Here is a 22,759-nt window from a genome sequence, read left to right on the forward strand (position 1 = left end):
AAACATCTTCGTTGAGCTTCGCACATTATAAGCGATGGAGGACGAACATCGTCATTTGTCGGCCATTTTGCTTCAGGGCCGTTTGATAAATATTCCACGAAAGTTAATGGCAATATATCAACGTTAATTTTTTAACATATTTCTTTGGAACATTTAGCTTCAGTCATACCCACGGTGAAACTGTTTGCTATGTAAATATATAAAAATAATTACAAAGTTCAGAGTATTTTAGTTAAAATCACTTATTTTACCAAAGCGGAAGCTCCGCTTTTCAACATCTGGTTTCAATTGTACGGTCTTTTGACTGATACGCCGACACTTGACGTTGTTGAGGTAAGCATGTGTGTCATAACTTTCTTATTATACATCCAATTATCAATAATTATTAGTTTTTTTGCTAAATTAAAACAAGAGAAAATATGGTGGGGCTGGTCACATTCGTCGTGTCGAGTGAAATAAATTAAAGAGCTAATTGGTAACTCCACTGGAGATGAGACGAATTATGCTAACGCCTAGCATAATCCTGAACTATTTATTACCTTGCTAACTCCTCTATACCAAATGTATGTATGCATTTAACTTGCAAGCAAATTTTATGCCAAAACATAACACGGACAAAGATGTCAAGGCTCCGGGAATATCCAGTGGGGTAAGTTAAAGACCTGACTGCTACCTGTACACATGTTGAGACAAATTATTACGGTAGTTTAGCTTAATGGTAAATTGCTAGATAACACTTGACTTCCTTGCTAACTGCACCGTACCAAACGTCTGTATTCTTCTAATTTGTAGGTGAATATTATGCCAAACTAAGACAAAATGAAAAGGAAATGATGATGATGATGAGGCTCACTGAGTTTAGCATTTCCAATGAGCAAAATTAAAGAGCTGACTGTTTTCTGCGCCCAAGGTAAGAAGAATTTTTAAATGCTAACGCCTAGCCTAATGCTAAACTGTTTATCACTATTACACACCACCATTTTGTCCTTTATCTGAATGTTCTGCTAAAATATGACATATCAGCTTTTATTTTGCCACACATATTGTCACTGTTGGGCTATTATCTGAAGTGCTAACTATAAGTCCACTTTGTTTGCTGTTTAACCTTGAAATGTAACTTAACTACATGCACTCAGCACCCACATATGTTAAAATGTTGCCCATTGATTGCATATGAGATTCCAGTTCTTTCACAGATGTTTATTGATTAAACACACTACAGAACAAACATTCATATACATTCATATTATAAATAGGCATATATATTAAACATTGTACAGCATTTGCTAACATTGAGGCTAATGGTGAAAGACTATAGTTGTAGTAAGACATGCATTATACAAAGAAGCATATATATTAAACATTGTACAGGGTTAGCCTTGCTACATTGAGGCTAATGGTGAAAGACTATGTATAGTTGTAATAACCACTTTAGCTTGCTAGGAATTAATGGTAGTTTATAACAAAACACAATCTCCACTGTCAAAAGAATACACTTTAGACGTAGAAACACGCTGGTTTACAGCTTTTGCACACACAAAATATTGAAAATGTCAAGGTAAGTGCACTTTTTTATCTTTTAAACATGGGTGACATTGGTTTACAACATTTGCTTACATTATGAAAAATCTAAAAATGTACAACTGACATTGAATGTGAAGGAAAATACAAGGTAAGTGAACTTATTACTCTTATTTATTTTTATTTTATACTTTTCACTGAGGGTGAAGCTTATGATTAGTGGCTTAGGGCGAGAATTTACAGTGAATATTTTAAAATACAACCACGTCGTCCACAAATGTTGCTACCATGTTTTCATATTCCACATCAATCTAGCTTTCAAATGACAGCAATTTTCAATTATCTATCTATATAAAATTACTTAGCATGGCAGGCCTATTGGCAATTAACGGTAGCATAGCATTTTTCGTAGCCATAACGTTTTTCGTCGCTTAGCTTGGTCATTGACGCGGCAACTCCTTTCGTGTCAAGTGAGGTCGCAAACGTCCCGTTTTGGCTGGCCGGGCCGCCGCCTGTTTTAACGCGCTCGTGTCGTGTCCCTTAGCCCGTGTCGCTAGCCCGGCGGGCAAATGTGTTCATTTATAAGGTCGAGTGGACCGGTCGCCGTTGTTTTGGACGGGAGAGAACTGCTTCACGTTACGTTTGCATCGGGATGCGTAATAAGGCGCTTGGTTCAAATAGGTTAAGCGCAATTCGGAGTCAGTGAATTCTCAGTTTGGATTGGGCCAATGGGGCAGACGTTTACCGCTTTAATGGCGGAGTTTAGGTTTCTGAGGAGACCAAGAGTTTATTGTATTTAAGTCATTATTTTGTCAAGCAATGGTTTCTGAAGAATGTAGTGAATATAAGAAGAAAAAAATGTCAATACAATTTCCCGTGACCCTTGTGAGGATCAGCGGTAGGGAAAACCACTTAACAGTACACTTTGGAAAAAGTATAACTCTGTACTTGAAAATGTGCCATTTTTTGTACTTTTGAAACTTTATTACTATAGTACCGTATTTCCTGGACTATAAAACGCACTTTTTTCATAGTTTTACTGGACTTGTACTATTTTAGTTTCTTTCCAACTGCTTGTAGTGAGTTTTAGGTAATAGCTATCCCATAAATGTGTGCTTATTATTGTCTTTTGTTCCCTATTTTTATATATATATTTTTTTATATACATATATATTCCTCTTTCATTGTGCATTGTTTGGCTAGTACTACTTATACTCAGCTCCCACTTATAGTTCGAAAAATAAAGTATATATTTATTTATTGTATATCTTTTTAAAATGGAAGGATGAACATCAATTTTTTAATATAAACTTTGAAAATATATATTTTTATAAGCATTTTTCTAACTTTCTATGCCATTGACAATAACAGAAGTCCATTCCCTTGGCTCTTCAAATGTAAATTAAAACCCTTTTAAACAAGGTTCTCACCAGTAAAACTCCAATCCATTTGAAGGGGGAGCTTTAACTGTTTGCTCATTTGCTGCCATCCCTCCCACTTAGAAATGAATCGGACGTCCAACGAGTTAATCCCTGGAAAATGACTATTCATCAATGAAAACTAAAATTACGTTCTTACCCTCCATTTTTTTAACGTTTAATCATACTTTTTTTGCTATTCGGAACCTTCCATTAGCGCTTCTTGCGTGACCATCTTCCTCCTCGGAGACACTTGCCTCCCTTGAAGTTTTTTTAATGGCCGAAAAGAAAAGCGGATTGTGCTTCCCATAAAAAAAAAACGAGTGGAGGAGGGTCCCTTTTATTCTAATCTGGGAAATGAGTGCTTGGCCATGCAGCCACCAATCCACAGAGAACGAGAGGGTGCCAAGCAGGGCCTGGGCGCCGTATTAATATTTAAATTCCCGTCCGACTAATCAATAGAAAGGGGCACTCGCTCCCCCTCAGACGGGAAGCGATAATAGGGGGAAAACCTGCTGATTAGTCCTCGTAGTACGCCGCACTCCAAAAAAAAAACGAGCCTAAGGAAGCCGCCCCTTTTTTTTGGCCGCCAAAAGAGCAGCCGCGTCGCAAAATCATAAAAAAAACGCCCGGCCAAAGAGAGAACTTATTTTCCAGTCGGCTTTTCAGCGTACAGAATGAATCCCGGCTGGCTTAGGCCTGTTTTGTCTTTTGTGAGCTTTGAACTCTTTCAGACGCTCTTCTCGCCGCCGAGTGCATTCACTGTAGAGGCGGGCGCTCAATGGCTCAATCAGACCACCGCAAGTTAGAACGCAGCGTCGCAGGCACGGACCACCACCGTCTTTGGTATTTGCATAATTTACCGAGGGGGTGGGGGGGAGCAAACTACCTTCATTTAGCCGTGGGAGACCTCCGGCGACCTGGTCATTCGCTCGCTCGCGCTCGTTTAACGACAAATTGCACTCACTTCAGCCTTTTTTTGAGCTACTGCTTTCTTTTAGGGGGGGATTCTGATCATGGAGAATGTTTTTGGACAAATGTTTTTTATTGTTTTGGAGTGTTTTTCAGGATTGTAGAACTTTTTTTGATTGAAATCCTTTGATAAATACCGTATTTTCTTCTAGTTGTCGCAAAAATATGTTGACTGAATCGAGAGTATGGCTTATATGCGCATAAATTAGACTTGGGATGCACAAAACTGCTAGGTAACAAAGATGAAATGACAATACAGGAAAATGTGGCTGATATGGTCATTTATTTCAAAATAGAAAAAAGATAAATAGATAATACAATTTTATTTTGACCTCTATGAATTAAATTCAACAAAAAAATAAAGTGTATCTTGAACAAAACGTGAAAAAAAATCACTTAGATGTCGCCATCTTACTTAGGGATGACAAACTAGACCGCTACTGACCTGGTTGTACTGCTCACATGACTTACTTTTTGAATTTCTCTACGTTCAGGCACACCCTTTTCCGAATGTGAAATCCGACAGTACCTTAAAATATTATGTGCGATGATTTTTCTTAAAATTTTCCCTTCAAAGTAAAACATTTGTACTCCCTATTAAAACCATGAATATGGAGGTTGAAATTGTGTATCAGGGGGTGGCTTATACGAGGGAAATTGTCAAATTCAGCATTTCTTTTGCAATTTAAGAGTATGTAGAGCCAGTTTATATGCGCAAAAAATACCGTACTTCATTTTCTTTCATCTTCGAGATTTCTAGACATCCCGTCCATTTAAACTAAGCACCGCCAACGCTCTCAGTTCAGATATATTCCACATCTACTCACGACAAACTAAACTGAGAGCAAAAAGATGAAAAGATAGGACTCCTATCAATGTCAATGCTACCAAAAAAGTTAGCATGAAAAAAATGTGACCACCAAATACCCCTAAAATGCTCCTTTTCATATTTTTTTTACCCTTAAATGTCTCATAACTCGGCGGCGGGTCCGAAACGTCTTTATGACAAACGCAGAGGTCGGGATTTGGCGGCCATTGTCCTCACTTAGTTAAAGCATCGGCGGCAAATAAAGAAAAAGGGGAAGGCGGGGTAGGGAGGGGGAGTTTTGGGGGGTTCGGCGTACTGCGTTCGAATGGCGTTTGAGGATAATATGCGTTTTGAAGGGCCGGCCAGAGAAAAGCAGAAGGAGCCTGAAGAGGTGTTGTTGAAAGGCAGCAAGGCCAACGCTCAACTGCTCAGTTCATTTTCCAGCTCAGTGGCCGGCGTAATCCATCTTTGGCCAGCTGCTAACAAGATGGAGTCTCAAGTTGACCTCCACAATGACTTAATCAGATTAGGACGCACAGAGATCACATCATGACCCAAGTTCAGCAGGCACCTTGATGGCCTTGTGTGGTCCCGCTTTTTGGTTTTTTTTCACTTCAGGCCCTCCCATAGGATCATTAGAAGTGTCTTTTTTATATATATATAAATTGGATAGCCTCTTTTTTTTCATTAAATTGACTGACTTGCTTGACTTTTCTTAAGATAGCTTAACTTTGTGCTTCTAGAGACGCTCTTTTAGTTCAGTTTTTTACATGTACTTTTACGAAGGAATGGTAGAAAAAAAAGTAGGACTAAAAGATTAAAATTGTAATATTTAAGGAGGTTTATCAGGATAAAGTCGTATGTCCTAATCTTAGAATTTGAATCTCGGAATATTACAGGCATAAAGTTAAACATGATGATCTTAAGAGACAAAAAAATGTTATAAAAGTTGTGTTGCAAGATTAAGATTTTATAATTGTGATTATTATGAGAAGGGATTTTGAATTTGATGCCAGTTTGACCTAAAATGATGAGATTTAAGTTATACTATTACTAACCAAAAGTTTTAAAATGATAAAAAAAATGTAAGATATACTATTTTTGAAGACTATAATTTTATAAAAAAAATATAATTGTAATTATTATGAGAAAATATTGAATTTGATACGTTTCCCTAAAATGATGAGATTTAAGTTGTACTTTACTAACCAAAAGTTTTAAAATGATCAAAAAAATTAAGATTAACTATTTTTGAAGACCATAATTTTATAAGATTTTATTATTATCATCATTATTATGAGAAAGAATATTGAATTTGATGCGTTTTACCTAAAATGATGAGATTTAAGTTATACTATTACTAACCAAAAGTTCTAAAATGATCCAAAAATGTTAAATAAACTATTTTTAAAGACTAGTTTTAGGGTTTAGTACTTAAAAAAACAACAACTTTGTGTAAACCAGAGTCAAAAAAATGCAAAAAAAAAAAAAATATATATAAATACACATTTTCTACACTACTACTAGACTATTACAACTTTCACTTTAGGCACCAACTAGACCAAAAATCATCTACCCATGTCTTTTTAGATATTCAAGCCTGGAAGCGCTAAACTACCCCGAATCAACCGGCCAAAATCTTGCCCGAGGACCATATATTTCTCAAAATGTCGTCCCGTATTTCCGTCTTAATTAGGGCAAGTTGTGCATTTTTTTTCTCTCTCCGTTCTACCGTTTGGCAGCCATTGCTGGCAAAGCTTCCTAAGTGCTGTCTAATTGACACGTTTGTAGCTCCGCATTGAATGCAGCCTTAACGGTGGAGGGGATTACTCGGCTCCAAACGCCGCCGATTGTCTGGCGGCAGATGGCGGCGCAAACTGCGTCACCTCTGAGAGAAGTTAATTAAGGCGGCCATATTGTTCCGGGCGCTTATTGAGCAATCAAACGCACGGCCCAAAAGGCCATCGAGTTATGAGGAGAGTTCACTTCATTCCCAGACGACGCCGACGCTTTCCCACGTCGCCTGGAAATGGGCGTACAAGGCCGGCTTGTGTTGAGGCGTGGGGAGGAGGAGGAGGAAAGGGGGAGGGGCCAAGCTCGGGTTCAATTTCACCAATGATTTTTGTCTTTTTCATCTTGGAAAACTATCTTTTCTTTAAAAGTTTGACTTGTACCTGCAACGATCGTATTTTCCGGACTATAAGTCAAACTTTTTTTCAAAATAGTTTGGCTAGACCTGCGACTTGTATATTTTTTATTGTATTTTTTTCCGACTTTTTTTTTTTTTTACAATCGCAACAACCGTATTTTCCGGAATATAAATCACTTTTTTCAAATATTTTGGGTAGGCCAAATACTCATGTGGGACTTTTTATTAATTATTTTTTCACACTTTTTTTGCCCAATCACAACGACTGTATTTTCCGGACTATAAGTTAGACTTCTATCAAAATGTTTGGTTAGGCCTAATACTCATGTAAGACTTGTATATTTTTATCATTTATTTTTTCCCACTTTGTTTTTTCCAATCGCAATGACCGTATTTTATGGACTATAAGTCACACTTTTCAAATTGTGCAACTAACAATACTCATGTGGGACTTATATATTATTATTATTTATTATTCCGACTTTCTTTCAAATCTTAACGACTGTATTTTCAGGACTATAAGTCACACTTTTTTTCAAATTGTTTAGCTAAGCCTGCGACTAATAATACTCATATGGGACTTGTATATTTTCATTATTTCATTTTTCCGACTTTTTTTCAAATTGCAACGACCGTATTTTCCGGACTATAAGTCACACTTCATCAAATTGTTTGGGTAGGGCTAATACTCATGTGGGACTTGTATATTTTTAATATATTTTTCTCACTATGTCTGCCAACAGCTTATGTTGTGCTTTGTAAGCTAAAAAACTGTTAAAATATTCCATTAACAGGTACTTATTTTGTCTTTTGTTCCCTAAATACATTTTAATTTGGTCTAAACAATGCCTTGTGTACTTTTTAATCTTAAAAAAATGATGATAATTTCCCCCGAAATGGAATTATTTTGTTTTAAGATGGCTACTTAATGGAGAACAAAGCGGCGTCTTGACGCGGTGGCGGGAGAGCGGCCCCCCAACAAATGACTCGAGTTGACCTCACTGGAAAAACTTGCAGGAACATGCGGTTTGGTGTGCACATCAAAGTTTAAAAAAGAAAAGCAAAAGCTAGCTGGATTTGGATTATGAGCGCGCCGCCCGCTTGAAAGCGCCCGACCTGCTGAGCGCAATATAAGATTTCGCCTTAAGCTTATTGGAGGTCCATGTTGCTTCTTATTGCGGAAACTCACTCGCCGCCGGTCGCTTCCGTTCCATTTGGGCATTGCTAATTTTTTTTTTTTTTTTTTTTAAACCCTGTGAGCGCCACTAGCGTGCACCCTTTTTTTCTATTTTTTCTCCCTGCACAGCACACCCGCGTTTTATTATAATAAATCAAGGGGCCACTTGAGCCACTTCCTTTGGAGTTTAATCATCTTGATGTCCTTTACCCAATCGCTTTGCCCTTAAGAGTCAACATGCTGGATGGAATTCAGCAAAATAATTGGTAAATGCGCATATACTTTGACCACACGTACATACATTAATGCTCATTTTTTTTGTTGTATGATCCCAACATTTTATACCTGATGCACACAATCGACTCCCATGTTGATCAATGGTTTCTTCCATTCTAAATAGAAAGCATTTTCGGAAAAAAAATGTTTAGCTAGCTGTTACCGTACCAAATTATTTTTGCTAACAGGAAATTACTACGTTAACTTGCTCATTGGGTCACTTTAGCGCTTTTAGCTAACATTTACATTTGCTAAATTAACAGTAAGAAGACAAAACTTCGAATGTAGCATTCCCCATTGGTCAATACTTCGACTCCTGTAGTTCTGTAACTAAATAATGATCTCTAAAGTATCTTATCATGACTATACATACCGTATTGTGCCGTTTAATATACCCGGGGTTTTACATGATTTTTGAGCCTCCCGTTTGTACGCCATTTAATATACCCGGGTATATTAAATTGCCAATTAATATACCCGGGTATATTAAACGGCAACTCCGCTTTTTGGCATGATTTGTATGGTGTTCATGGGGGCATAATTCTAGATAATTAAGATCATTAAAATTCCAAGTCAGACTTTATTCAGCAGTAAGTAGTTTTAACCTGAGCAGTAAGTAGTTTTAACCTGAGCAGTAAGTAGTTTTAGTCTGCAAAACGTTGATGTACCCCATCATGGCATAAATAGTGCGTAGTAGAGGATCATACCTTCTCGTTTGTGCGCCATTTAATATACCCCTGCCGTTTAATATATATACTTTAAATGGGGGAGTATATTAAACAGCAAAATACTGTAGCTTTACTGAAAGTAGATTACCACGTTAACTTCACTAGCTCATTGGGTCACTTTAGCGCTTTTAGCTAACATTTACATTTGCAAAATTAGCTGTAAGAAGACGAAACCTCCAATATGGCATTCCCCAGAGGTCAATCCTTCGACTCCTTTAGATCACTCGGTAACCTTTCTGTCACTTAATAATTATCTCTAAAATGTCTTATCACAACTATACGTAGCATGTAGTCAGATTTAAGGAGAATATGGGCCTGGAACTCATTGGCTGCCATCGACACCGATAGACTATGGAATAGATTGAACGTCTACCATCCATAAAAAGAATGGCGAGCAAGTATCTGACGGTCTGGCACTCATTAAAACCAGCACAGGGTTCGGGTTCATATTAACGGCTCCGCCACCAGCTAAATTGGCGACAGCGTGGCCATGATGGCACGGCTTCTCCATTGGCTGACGACAGTCGGGCTGTCCTTTTTAATGAGCGCCCCCTTTCTTTTAAAAGAGCACAAAATGCCAACCATTTCCAATCCTGACAAAAATGTTCAACGCTAGAAAATATCACCCCATCACCACCCTTTCGTTCCAAAAAATTCACACGGCAGTCTTTGAAATTTTTTTCTCAACATTTATTGTTCAAAATGCTACTTGTCTTCAACAATGAGTCCATTTTACACATTAAAAGGACATAAATAATGTTCGATATTCATTTTCAATTACTATTTTAATTTCCTATGTCACAATTAAACTCCCATGAAAAATCTAAATCCTATAAATAACCTCAAAACATAGATTTAGCTACTTTGTTTATGTATTTGTCTTCAATGGGACTTAATTTAAAGCAACACAAGACACCATAGAGTGTGATAATAACACATTTAAATGTCTTTTTACATCCCAAAACGCGTTTGGAATATTGGCATGCTTCCCAAGTGGGACGTAAAAAAAAAAACACCAAAAACAACAGCGACACGCTAACAGCATTTGCAAATGAAGCGGAAAACTGCTCTTTGAGGTCTGGAGCCGGAACAAAAACCATACTAATAATAAGCCTACGGTGATGTGCCATAGCTTTTTGCGGCCCGCCACCGGCACATTAGCATAATACGACTAAACAAACCCGCAATCCGAAACGTGTCACGACAAAAGTTGAACGCGCGTTGTTGTTTTTTTCGTTTCCACATCACGGCATTCAAACAACACACACAAAACAAAAAGAAAACAAACAATACTACGACGCCATTTGCTCCCCCGCCTGTGTTGTGTAAATGACAGCGAGCGCAGATTGGTAGCTCGCAGGTAGCGCTGGGGCTACACGCTGAAGCTATGATATGTGACATGTGTTGCAAGCAAGTCTGTGTGTATTTCCCAAGGACCTGTCACAAGCTGCAGTGCCACACTTAAAGCCCCCTTTCATACGCACTTTAATCCTCCATTTAGGTCACACTCCCACCGCCGAGGAAATGCGGTATCAACCTCCTTGTATTTTTTTTTTTTAGCTCTGGAAGGCCTGTGTTTTAACTGTGAGAAAAAAAATAAAAATAAACAGGGTGGGAGAGGATTTTCTAGAAGATTTGTGTCAATACGATGATGGATGCTCAATATTGGACATTGGATAGGGCAATTAATGAGAAAATATATAATAGGGATGCCACAAATATCTGATTTACGTATTTGTAACTTCTTTAGAGACATTTGTTGACCTCAAAGTTGTCCGAATCTTCCTTTTTTTTTTCAAAATAAATGATTAAAAATATTTTTAGTTGTTAAAATGTTTTTTTTTCAATCAAAAAAACTATAAATGTGTAGGTTTTGGATCAAAAAGTTAAAAAGGAAAACATTAAATTGTTATTTTTTTAAACTGTTTAAATTTAAAAAAAAATGTAATTTGTGAATGGATTTATAAATGTTTTTTGGGGTTAAAAACTGTTTTAGATAAAAAAAAGTAAAAACAGTTTATAAAAATCCTGAGCTCCTTGATAGCAGAAATATTTGTTCATTTATTCTTTTTTCAACTATTTTAATTCTTAAAAAAAGCAAAAATAAACACCAAATTATTTTTGAATGGATTTATAAATATGTTTTTGTAAAAAAAAAACCAATATGTATATTTTATTTATCCACCAAACCAAGAAATTACAGGAAATTATAAATCTTTAAACTTTGACCCTTCAATGCTCCCTGTGGTTGTAAAAAAATGAACAATCCAAAATGTAATATGTCATTAATATGAATCATATTCATCTGATACATTAGTGTCAATCAAGAATTCCAATCCATTCAGACATAATTTTCCGTCAATGGCACATACACACACAAAAACAAACTAAAATGTTCGCTAACCCAAAGATGGTCGCTAGCTAGCAGCCCCGCCTCTCCAAATGTATCTAGCAATGAGTTAGCCATCATCTCAATGGCTGCCCCTCCTCTTTAAATCCATTCCCAACTTGCAAAACATCAGCCGGATGCGTTAAACGCGGGCAATCGGCGTAATCGGCGACCGTTGCGCCCCGTCGGCCCGCAGATGCCGCTGCCATTATTCACTCAAGGTTGTGTCATTGCCCAAAGCTGCGGCCCAGGCCTTGTCCGATACGCTTTAGCTCAAGCGCTAAACACGCGCTTGGCAAATTGCGCTTTAAAGAGCGCGCTTTCCGACGCACACGCGGCTTCGTGTTTTCGCCCCCGTGTGAATTGTTCTCACGGTCAAAAGATCAAGAAAATGAGGGCTAACGTCTCCATGTGTTGTTCGCTAGGCTAGCTAATAAGAAAACGCTTTTATTGTTTATCGGGAGGGAAAGAAATTGACCTAATGTGAAATTGATCTACTTCTTTGGTTTTCTTCACTTCCCACACAGAATGTACTTATTTAACTTAACTGAAGTATTGATTTGGTTGTCTTTGAATGTTCAAATGTGGGCGCTAAAGGCTAGCTAGTATCTTAAACAGGTCTTTGCTAGCATCATCGTTTAAAGGTGTAAATTATGACGGGTCAGCGTGATTGTTGTTATTGAGAAATCAATCAAAAGTCTTAATTGTTGTCATACATAGTTGCGTATAATGAAATTGGTGTTTTTTTTTTTCAAATTAAAAGCCTTTGTTGTCGTCATACACAACTGCGTATAATGAAATTTGTGGGTTTTTTTGTTTGGTTTTCAAATTAAAAGCCTTTATTGTCGTCATACACTGCTGCAAATAACAAAATTTGAGTTTTTTTGTTTGGTTTTTCAAATTAAAAGCCTTTATTGTCATTTTACTTAGCTGCGTATAACAATATTGGTTTTTTTGTTGGATTTTCAAATTAAAAGCCTTCATTGCCGCCATACACAGCTGCGTATAACAAAATTGGAGTTTTTTGTTGGATTTTCAAATTAAAAGCCTTTATTCTCATTTTACTCAGCTGCGTATAACAAAGCAGTCAAGGTCAGTCATGTCAGAAATGTGATTGAATCGGGATCCTTCTACTTTATAATTTTTAGTTCACAGCGTAACTGCTTTTTTGTTCAAATTTTCAGTCCATATTCTTTAAAATAATCAAAAAAAGTCTAAATAGTCACCAGAATTTATGGAAAAAAACTAAACCAAAATCATCAGACCTTTTTCAACAGGAAAAAAAATGGTGTCAACAGACTAGTTCCCCTTAATTGACGACAAAGAAGAAGCGATCCGATTGGACAACCCGTCATCGTCATTGGCACCAAAACATAATCACTCACTGCCATTCTCTCCCAACATAAATGAAAAAAAAAACGGCAGAGTCGGTCGGTGGTGACCTCCGGTCGGAATCCTGCCTGTTGGCCGTCGACGGGTGTTTTTGTACGAGCCAATCGGCTAAGAAAGAAGTAGCGTTAGCGAGCTAGCCGTCCGCCCGCGGCCCACGGCTGCTGCTGAGTAAGCCCGGCAGAATTAATGGTCCTTGACAGTAAATGTCAACAGAATTTAAATTACACGGCCCGCTCCCTCTCATGAGCATGGGAACGTCTTTAGCTTCTCTGGGCCGCCATCAGCACGACCCCGCCGGCTTTTTTACCAAGAGGGGAGGGGCTTTTTCAAGATGTCTACGAAGCACCAGCTCAGTGTTTCTCCTTTTTCTTCTTCTCTTTTCAAATTAATTGCGGAACCAGCAACACGCCGACCGGGGAGGCTAATTAGCGAAATTTAAACCAGCGTGATCGTTAGCCTTGTCGACAGAAGTGCCGCCGTCACGGCCCGCTGAGCTATGCTACGCTATGTTACGCTACGCCGGCGGCCAATCGAGCGTCGTTGCTGTACTCGGTGGAGAACTAGAAATCATCTGTTACCGGGTCAAACTGTGGCCTAAGGCTAATTAATTGTACTATTGCGGTTTTTAATGACATTTGGAAAAGCCCTAAGACTTTTGATAGTTAACCCAATGGCGGTCCGATTAATCTTCTTGATAAATATCTGATTTTTTTTTTAACTATGTACGCCCAGATTGGGCTTGAAAAATTGGGGGAAAATATAATGAGTGTTGCATATGGTAATAGAAATTGAACATTTTATCCTTTTGTGTATAATTGGATAATTTGTGTTATTTCAGGTCGAATGCACAGTTGTAAACTTGATCTTGGAATTTATAGCACTTTGTTTTTATGTCAATTTAAGGGGAAAACTATAACAATTAAGCATTGATTAAGTGTCTTGAAATAACATATTTGTGATTTTTGATGACTTGATTCTCAGACATCTGACAGAAGAGGCGTGTCTTAACTGTATTTACGAAAATGGCAGCTCATTCAAAAGGACTTGGACGTCTTGTAGACCAGTGGTTCTTAACCTCGTTGGAGCAACTGATTCCAGATTTAAGATATACTAATTCCTGATTGGCCAAGCCATGTCACGTGATCATTTCCAGCCACTGATGGTCAAGCAAGGACATGTTATCGTGTATAAACATGAGGAGTCGATGTGTGTTGACCTCTGAAACAGACCCAGGTTCAGAACTATTGCCATAGACCGATTAATTGCATTATTTTTTTGCGTAATTTCAAGTAATTGTATCCCAATTTGATATCCAGTATCTGTATATGATACCACTATTTTTAGATTAAGTTTATCAGGGTTTTCCGCTGCTGTAAACAAAACAATAGGCAAAGATGTTTACTGAGTGGGCATACTACTACTTTATCTTTTTAAAAAACTATTGTCAGTAGTACATCATCTTGTAATATAAACAAAACATTTCTAAACTTTAGTACAAACAAAAATCATTCTGATTTCAGTCTATTTTGCATGATTTCTATTGGTCTAAAAAAAAAACAGTCATTGGATCAGTATGCTCAAATTTGATTGGATCAAAAGTCAACAAGTATCTAAATATACCTAATTTGATTGGATACATTCTCTTTTCATTTAAACCCTGTCAGAAAATGTCTTTTCTTGGGGCCGATCCAAGACAATGTTGTTAACAACCATACATTTGCTAACTTTTCGCAGACTTTCCGACGCACATTACAAATGTTAGCGAGTGTAGATTAGCCGTCAACGACACCTTTACCTGAAGAGGCTCTAATAAGATGATTGACCTTTTTCCTTTTCTGCCGCCTGTCTTCAAAACCTTGAAAAAAGAAAGTAACGCCCCCCCTCCCTCGCCTCCCCACCCCGTCAAACCGTGAATATTTTTTTCTTTTTTTTTTTTCTTCTTCCCGACCGGAGAGATTCGACTTTAATGAGCACGCTTTCCCCTTCAGCCGCCAGAAGCGTTCTCGTCGCGCGGCGAGCAGACGGCGGGCAAACGTCCGGGCGCGTTTGTTTCCCCGTCGCGCCCGACTTTCATGCGGCTATTTATAAATGGCAGTTTGAATATCCGCATGTCGGATGGGATCGTGTCGCCGCCGCGTAAACCATGTGTTCCGGTGTGGCGTGGAGAAGGCCGCATTAGGATGGATAAACATCAAATTTTTTCCCAGAGTCGCTTCTGTTGTTTGTGCTTCCCAAAGTGCATTTGTTTAATGCTCTTAAAAGCTTGTCTGGCTGTGTTTTCGCTACATGTCTCCGCTACGGAATCGCCGCGATTGCCAAAATACGAGGAAACGTCACAACGCGTTGCGTAATCGCCATTCGCTTCCTGCGGGAAAAACGGCATTGGAGAGAGACGCCGGCCTTCGGTTTCCGGTTAAATCCACTTTTTTACAAGAGCGTCTTCACCCTAAAACGCAAAAGTTGTTACATTCCACCGTTACACGTCTCAAATTTACTCGAGTCAAATCGTGTTTTTGTATTGCGAAATCAGAACAAACTAGAAAAAAACTATTGTCTTGACTTGTGTTTAAACTTTGGACTTGTTTGAAAACCTAAATCAGGGGAACGTATGGCTCGCGAGCCTAATGTGGCTTTTTTGGGTCGCGGGCATATGGCTTGTGAGCCATGTGTGGCTTTTTCGTTGGGTCCATATGGCTTGCGTCCATATGTAGTTTTTTTTGTTGGGTGCATTTGGCTTGCGAGCCATATCTGGCTCTTCAGTTGGGTGCATCAGGCTTGCGAGCCATATGTAGCCCTTTCGCTGGGTGCATATGGCTTGCGAGCCCTATGTGGCTTTTTAGTTGGTGCATAAGGCTTGTGAACCATATGTAGCTTTTTTGTTGGGTGCATATGGCTTGCGACACATATGTGGCTTTTTTGTTGGGTGCATATTGCTTGCAAGCCATATGCGGCTCTTTCGTTGGGTGCCCCTGGCTTGCAAGCCATAGTTGGCTCTTTCGTTGGGTGCAAGTGGCTTGCGAGCCATATGTGGCTCTTTTGTTGGGTGAACGTGGCTTACGAGCCCTATGTGGCTGTCAGGTTCATTAATAATTACCTTCGTCCGTAATTATCAATAACTGCAGGAAGACATCTTATTCAATTATTGACATTTAATTAAATAGAAATGGATTCAACAGATAGCCTCCGGAGGGGAGCATTACAGCAAGTGTCCCTTACAACTTCCGAACGTCTCCCCGAATAGACATTTTCGTCCTATTCTTATGGTCACAAGTTACAGAGTTGTTGATCATTCCATCACGTATGAGTAAAAACAACATCTGGGACTACAATAACAATCAAAGTATTTTACTAATAACAAAAACAGGGACTAGACCTAACAACATTTAGATTAGAGTAATTATACAACCTCCTTGACCTAAGAATCATATAATATAATCATAATCATATAATCGTTACATACAGAAAAACCCGAAGTGTACGGTTACATAACGATAACAATATTCTTGTTATTGTCCGAATAGCCCTGTCCTCGTCACCAAGGGCCCACCAAATCTCAAGGACCCAGATTGGGTGGATTGTTTGTATAACCATCCTGGAACAGGCTGTCTAGGTTAAAGATGACTTGGTGTGACCTCAAGACTTTTGAAAAACAGAAAGAGAATGATTTAACAAAGTAATGAATTAATACAAAGAAAAGAAAGAGATTGATTTAATAAAGAAATGAATTAATATAACTATTATAATAATAAAACAGAATAAACCCAACATTCCCCCGTTTTTATAATATGTATGTTATTAGTCATTTCTTAGTAATCACTAAATGGAAATGTCGGTGACTGCGATTTTATCCGCCTACTCCTTACTCCCATGGCTGGTCTGAAAGAGAAAAAACATAATTATATTCGTCCAATTGGTCCTCGGATTTACCGTACTCTTGGACCTCACTGCTTTCCCCAAACCGTCCCATAAGATACAACTCATGTACTTTAGAATTTGTAGGGGCAATTTCAGTAGTTATAAGTCGGCTTAGCAAGGAGCGCAAACAGGGGATACTACATCACCCACACAATGTTAGGATAGCGGTAATTGTGCCTATAGTCCAAATCTTTAGATTTTCCAAAGGTCTTATCCCACCAATCTGACAATGCGGACGTATCTACTCCAGAGTGCTCTTGCATATTGCGGTTCAGTGTTTGCAGGCCAGTAATGGCCCTGGTGAGAGATCCACTGGGTGACGCGTTGTTCGGTATGAAGGTGCAACATTGTTTTCCAAACATTGCACACACGCCCCCTGTTTCAAGGATCATATCCACCGCTATGCGATTCTGGAACGCCATCAGACTGGTAGCTGCCAGTTGTTCCTTCATGGCCACAAATCCCTGTTCAGTATAATTTCCAAGTTTTGAACATTGTAATGTAAGTAATTTATTCTATCCACATTTTTGTTTGGGGTGATTAGAAGGAAGATAGACTCCCAACCTGCTGCGATCTGATTAGCCAGCTTATACTCATCTGGTACGCCCCGGGGGATGCCAATCGCATCAATGTATGTTGGATCTCCTTCCCTCCATGCCTCTCGACGATGTCGGGAGGGTCGACCCTTCACCTCCGAATTATGAGCCGCCAATTGTATCTCCTCCACTGTGGATGGAAAAACAGACACCGGTAAGAGCAGTGAGACCAAAGTACCTAGTCCTGCCGCGTTTCGGCAGGAGTCGTATAATTTATCTACCACCCCGCCACCATAGGCCAGAACGTGGTATCAGGGGTGTAGTTTGTTTTAGAACGCCGGTACACCACGTCTCATTTATCGCCCCCAGCTTCAGACCATGCCCTGTAAGGTTTAAGCAGGTAAAATGATTAAACAGTGGAAAAATTGACTTCCTATTTACCGCGTAACAGGATAAACACTGCTTCAATATTTTTTCTTGCCAAGTAGGACACGTTTTTTCATTTGTAAAAACACTTTTCCCCAAATGAATGGTGATTGAGGGAGTTGTTAGACCCCATCGTATTTTCCCTTGTCTGGTAGGTTATCCTAATCCTTTGTAAGATGGTTTAGTCTCAATTGAAACCATATGGAGACGTCAAACCCAATATAAAAGAGTTCCCTATAGTTTTATGGTATTGCTTGCTGAGCAATAATCTTTTCAATTAATATTGGTGTTTCCCGTATCTTATTAAGTCAGAAAGTTTATCTTACCCGTCCCCTCAATGTTTCAATTGAGACCACCCTTTTACCAAAGTAGCTCCACATAGTGCTTGCCTTCTTTACACTCCATTAACAGCGCCCAATTATCCCCCGTTTGGGAAATCCCTGTTTCAGAAATAAATTTCACAGGTTAATATGTCAGTCCAAGCTTTCCAATCTTGACCAATTTCTGCAACAAGGCTTTTCCCAATCTTTAATTTTTTGCTGTTAATGTACCACACATATTTCCCACCATCTCCTTTTGTATGGCAACCGGGACGTCGCCGAGTCCAAATATATATTTTCAATGTGGAAATTTGATTTAGTAGGTAATGTTAATTAAATGTAAATGTGTATGTTTCTCGGTTTACCCTCCCGTAAGAAGGTGTATCCTCAATTGAAACGCCTCCGCCTTTTTCTCCAACTGGAGAAAACACAATCATCACAATCATCATTAATCTCATTGCCCCAAAAGCAATAATTGTTTTCAACATGACTTTTTGTCTTTGTTTAGGGAGTTTTCCTCTTGAAACGTTTCAATTTAGACAACCTTCTTACTGTGGGAAAGGTGCATCCGTGTCCCCTTTCAGTAACAAGGACCCTCCCACTTTGCGTTGCTCCGATGTTTCTTCTTTTATGCTGCTTATCAGCATCCAGTCTTCAAGAATCACCGTCGCTTCGTCCGTTTCCTGTTGAGAAGCAAAATCTCCCTCTGATAGTCTAAATTTGGTGTGTGCGTTTTTTTTTTTTCTCTGATAGATTCGCCTCATCATCCAATTGTCATTGTGTAGTGAATAATAACAATTTGTAAGGTCTACCAAACAGGACTTCATATAAGGTCCGCCAATTGTGGATGGTAGACAACTATTGTATTAACAAAATGGGAGCCATTATCACTATAAATAGTTTCTGGAATTCCATATCGTGGAATGATATCCATATGATCTAATAAAAATAAAATAAAATCTATATGTATTTTTTGAAATGGATATGTGGGTATGCATATAGATTTAAACCCTAAGCCCCTTGTCGAGACATAGGTCTTCCCTTGACTCAAGCCCAAATTATTTTCTTTATTGATCTTTTATTGATAGATTATGTCTCGGTGGTCTGCCAATCAAAAAACACAAAAAGACAAACTATCATTCACGCTCACACTCATAAACAGAAGAATTTAGTGTGTTCAACCAGTCTAGCATTCATAATTTCATTTTGTGGGAGTAAACTGGAGTACCCGGAGAAAATCAAATTCTCGAGGACGCCATGAATACCCCACATTCCGGAAAGTCTGGATCCACCCCGCATTCATTAGTAGATCCTTTAATATACACACCCCCACTCTAGCCTTTTAACCGTTTGTAAAAAATTTCCTTCAAGTTTCACACAAAGTTATATCCTCTTTAATGCTATCAGTTTAGCTGTTTGTTCCCCGAATTGAGGTCGGAATAGTTTCACATCTAAAGTTTTTATTTTTTACAGCCGCCATGACCTAATGGCCCCCTATCAGGTTTTTTGAAAATCCCAATTCCCTTTAATAGCATGCCAATCACCTTTTAATGCGGCCATCCAATTTTGTTTCTACTTGTTTCAGGTGATAAGATAATCTCCCCCATTTGTAAAACAAATTCATCCACGCCTAATTTATACAACATGACGCCTATGGCCTTTATTACGTCGCCTTGACTCCAAATTCTATGAACCAAGATAACACGCCGAATTTGTAAGCGAATTTCCCCCATCCCATTTTGTTCATAGACAACCCATCTACCTAAAGCGTCACTTGTTTCAAAACATGAAAGGCCCCACTAGAATTCGTGCATCCAGCGCCAAATAGAGCCTATTTACACATTTGTCTCAAACTTGTTTTAGATATGGGGTCTCCAATTTCCCAAAATTTCCCAGAATTTATGTACTACCACATCCTGTCAAAAACCCAAAACGACTAACATAACCTGTTTCTAAGCCAGATTCTGGAATTTGGAGAATTTCTCCTTTCCCTCCCTTATCTAAGCTTGTTATTGTCACTCGTTATCACTGTAACATTCAGGCGTATTAACCCCATCGTTGCTAAAGTTCTCACCAATTTGCATGCCCTTAATGCCGTAAAAGCAACGTTATTTGGTTGTATCAATTGACCAATGCTGATCCAATCCGTAATATCCTTAAAGTCATCAATATGACCTGTGACAAAGCATATTTCCTCCTGCCAGGACAACAGACAATGTTCTTTCAAGTGCACTTTGAAAAACATTCCATGTTACTCCATTCTTAGGGAAAATATGCTCATCCTAAACCAATTATTTTATTTACAATTCACCTAATTATTTGGATGAATGCCATGAATTTTATCATGCCACTATTGCATTGTAAATTTCCCATCTGATGTCGTTAACAGCCAAATAATTCAATACCTACTATACTTTGTAAATCACCTCATATGATGTTTACTTAAGACACGAGTCATTTCCCATAGCCTGTTACCAAAACAAAAATCTACAACAATTAAATTAGAGAAATCAACCTTTTGTTAGACAATTCCTAATTACAAACTTTAATGTTTTAAAAACCTTATCGTCACCAATATACCATAATATTGTAAATTTTGTCATCCTGGCCTTTTTTTCTTTTAAACAGCCAACCTCCTGGATTAAAGTATTTTGAATAATCAAAAAATTCTGAAATAGTATTAATATTATTTTATCCTCCAAAAGCTAGTTTCCTTTAACTAAGGGCCCTTTGAAATCCACAATTGCTCAAAAATGACTATTTTGGTCTATTTCCCAAATCCAAAGCTTTTTACCAAATCAACCTTTTACTGAACAGATTTTCTATCCTTTTAATACATTTCATTTTAAAACCCAAAATATCAATGCGAAAGCATTCGCATAACCTTGCATTTCTTGCAGCCCATGTATTGTTCTTATTCTGAAAAGTCCAAACAGAAAACGCAATTAGCCGTTAACTATGACCTCCACTCTTGCTGCGAAAACAGCATTGTTATCTTATGTTTACAAACCAGCTTTTTCCCTGTGCCCAAATACAACGCTTTTTAGAGAAGACAACCATTAAAACGTCAAATTAACCCCTCTTCCGATATTCAACTACATAACAATATTTTTCCAAGACCCCATATATCCAGAATATGTATGCTGCAAGCACAACAATATGGCAAAAACCCATTTTCTGCCCTCAAGTTTGCTTCAGCACCCCCAAGGCCAATTATTATTATTATAATGTCTTCACGGAAGGGATCACAAAATTTTAGTCGTTTACACGGTCCGAACGCTCCCGAAAGCCCAACACAGTTAAATCGTCTGCCCCGCGGCCCACATGTTTCACTCCCATCTAATCAGCAGCCGCTGCACCAGAAACGCTTCCCCCGCAGTTGACACATTTTTTGGCAAGTCTAGAGCATAATAAAAACACAAGTGACATTCCCTGCTAAAATTTAAATGATCATTTTGTATATATTCTTTTGTCTTTTTTTTTTTTTAAACACCATCTTCCCGTTAGCGGACGGGATCAAAAACCAAGCTGCAATAAGCCATCACATTGCTGTAAATTGACAGTACATATAGGTTATATTAACAAAGCACCACCAGCACTTGGAAATAACCATTCTAATTGTTGTTATACAAGCCCAAGCATCACAAAAAAACCCAATTTATTGTAATCACAAAACGTCATACCCGGATTAACCAAATCAAATACCAGTGTCCCCATTAATTTTCTAGCTCCCTTTATTTTTGTTAAACTTCCTCCGCGCCCGTCACCTATCTCGGTAAATATTTTCCCCGTCAGCCGAGGAGGCCCCGCTATTTTTCCTTACCAAACAGTACTTTCCCGCCGCCACGGTCTTAAATATATCCCCGTTATCCGAGGGAGCCCCCACTATTTTCCCAAAATAGTATTTTTTAACTTCTCCCCGGCCTTATTTCGCCATTAGTGTCTGTGGAACAAGCTGTTACACTTTTATCCACTCACATATTATTTATATATGTATATTACCTCCATTAGTGTCTGTGGAACAAGCTGTTACACTTTTATCCACTCACATATTATTTATATATGTATATTACCTCTATGCATTAGTGCATATATTATCCTGCATTTTATGCATTTTAAGCTGGCCAGCAAACCCATATTTATTTATCCATAAATTTAGCTGTGTAATATTTTTAAAGCGCTTTGTCTTACCAATTTTTTTTCCCAATCCTTACAAGTTAGACGTATTTTTTGGATCGTCATCCAAACCCGCCTTACAACACGTGTTTCCCATATTTTACTTTTATTTTTTGTAGTGAGTTCGTGTGCCTCACACAGTTAACTCTATTATTTATTATTATTATTAATATTATTATTATCTATTCGACTGTATCGACTGTATCTCCTAGGCCTTTCCTAATTTTACTGCAGAAACCACACAAACACCATACAACGTATATTCGTGCCTACCCTTTAGACACAGGACACTCCCCGGCCCCAATATTGTACCTCTAGTACAATATATTCGTGCCTACCCCTGAGACACAGGACACTTTCCAGCAAAGTGCCCCACCGTACCTGCCATTGACTAGTATAAACACAGGGTTTTATCGCCGTCACCCAGGACGCGAAACCAGCCCAACAATGGGCCTCACATACAATGTCCCTTTAACGCATTTGTAAACACCTTCACAACATGCAGACATTAATGTGGACTTACCCGAGATCCATCAGATGTCTCCCTCCAGCAGGA

General features: G+C 38.5%; 1 protein-coding gene across 1 annotated transcript in view; it reads left to right on the forward strand.

The window, feature by feature from the left end:
* The first annotated feature begins 285 nt into the window (after positions 1 to 285).
* Positions 286 to 22,759, forward strand: part of LOC144196251 (uncharacterized) — a 119,364-nt gene continuing 96,890 nt past the window's right edge. The window contains exons 1-2 of the mRNA XM_077716196.1: positions 286 to 333; positions 793 to 910. The gene's annotated coding sequence lies outside the window, so the exon portion shown is untranslated. The remainder of the gene's footprint in view (positions 334 to 792; positions 911 to 22,759) is intronic.

This window comes from Stigmatopora nigra, chromosome 5 (assembly GCF_051989575.1).
Source record: "Stigmatopora nigra isolate UIUO_SnigA chromosome 5, RoL_Snig_1.1, whole genome shotgun sequence".
NCBI classification, from domain to species: domain Eukaryota; kingdom Metazoa; phylum Chordata; class Actinopteri; order Syngnathiformes; family Syngnathidae; genus Stigmatopora; species Stigmatopora nigra.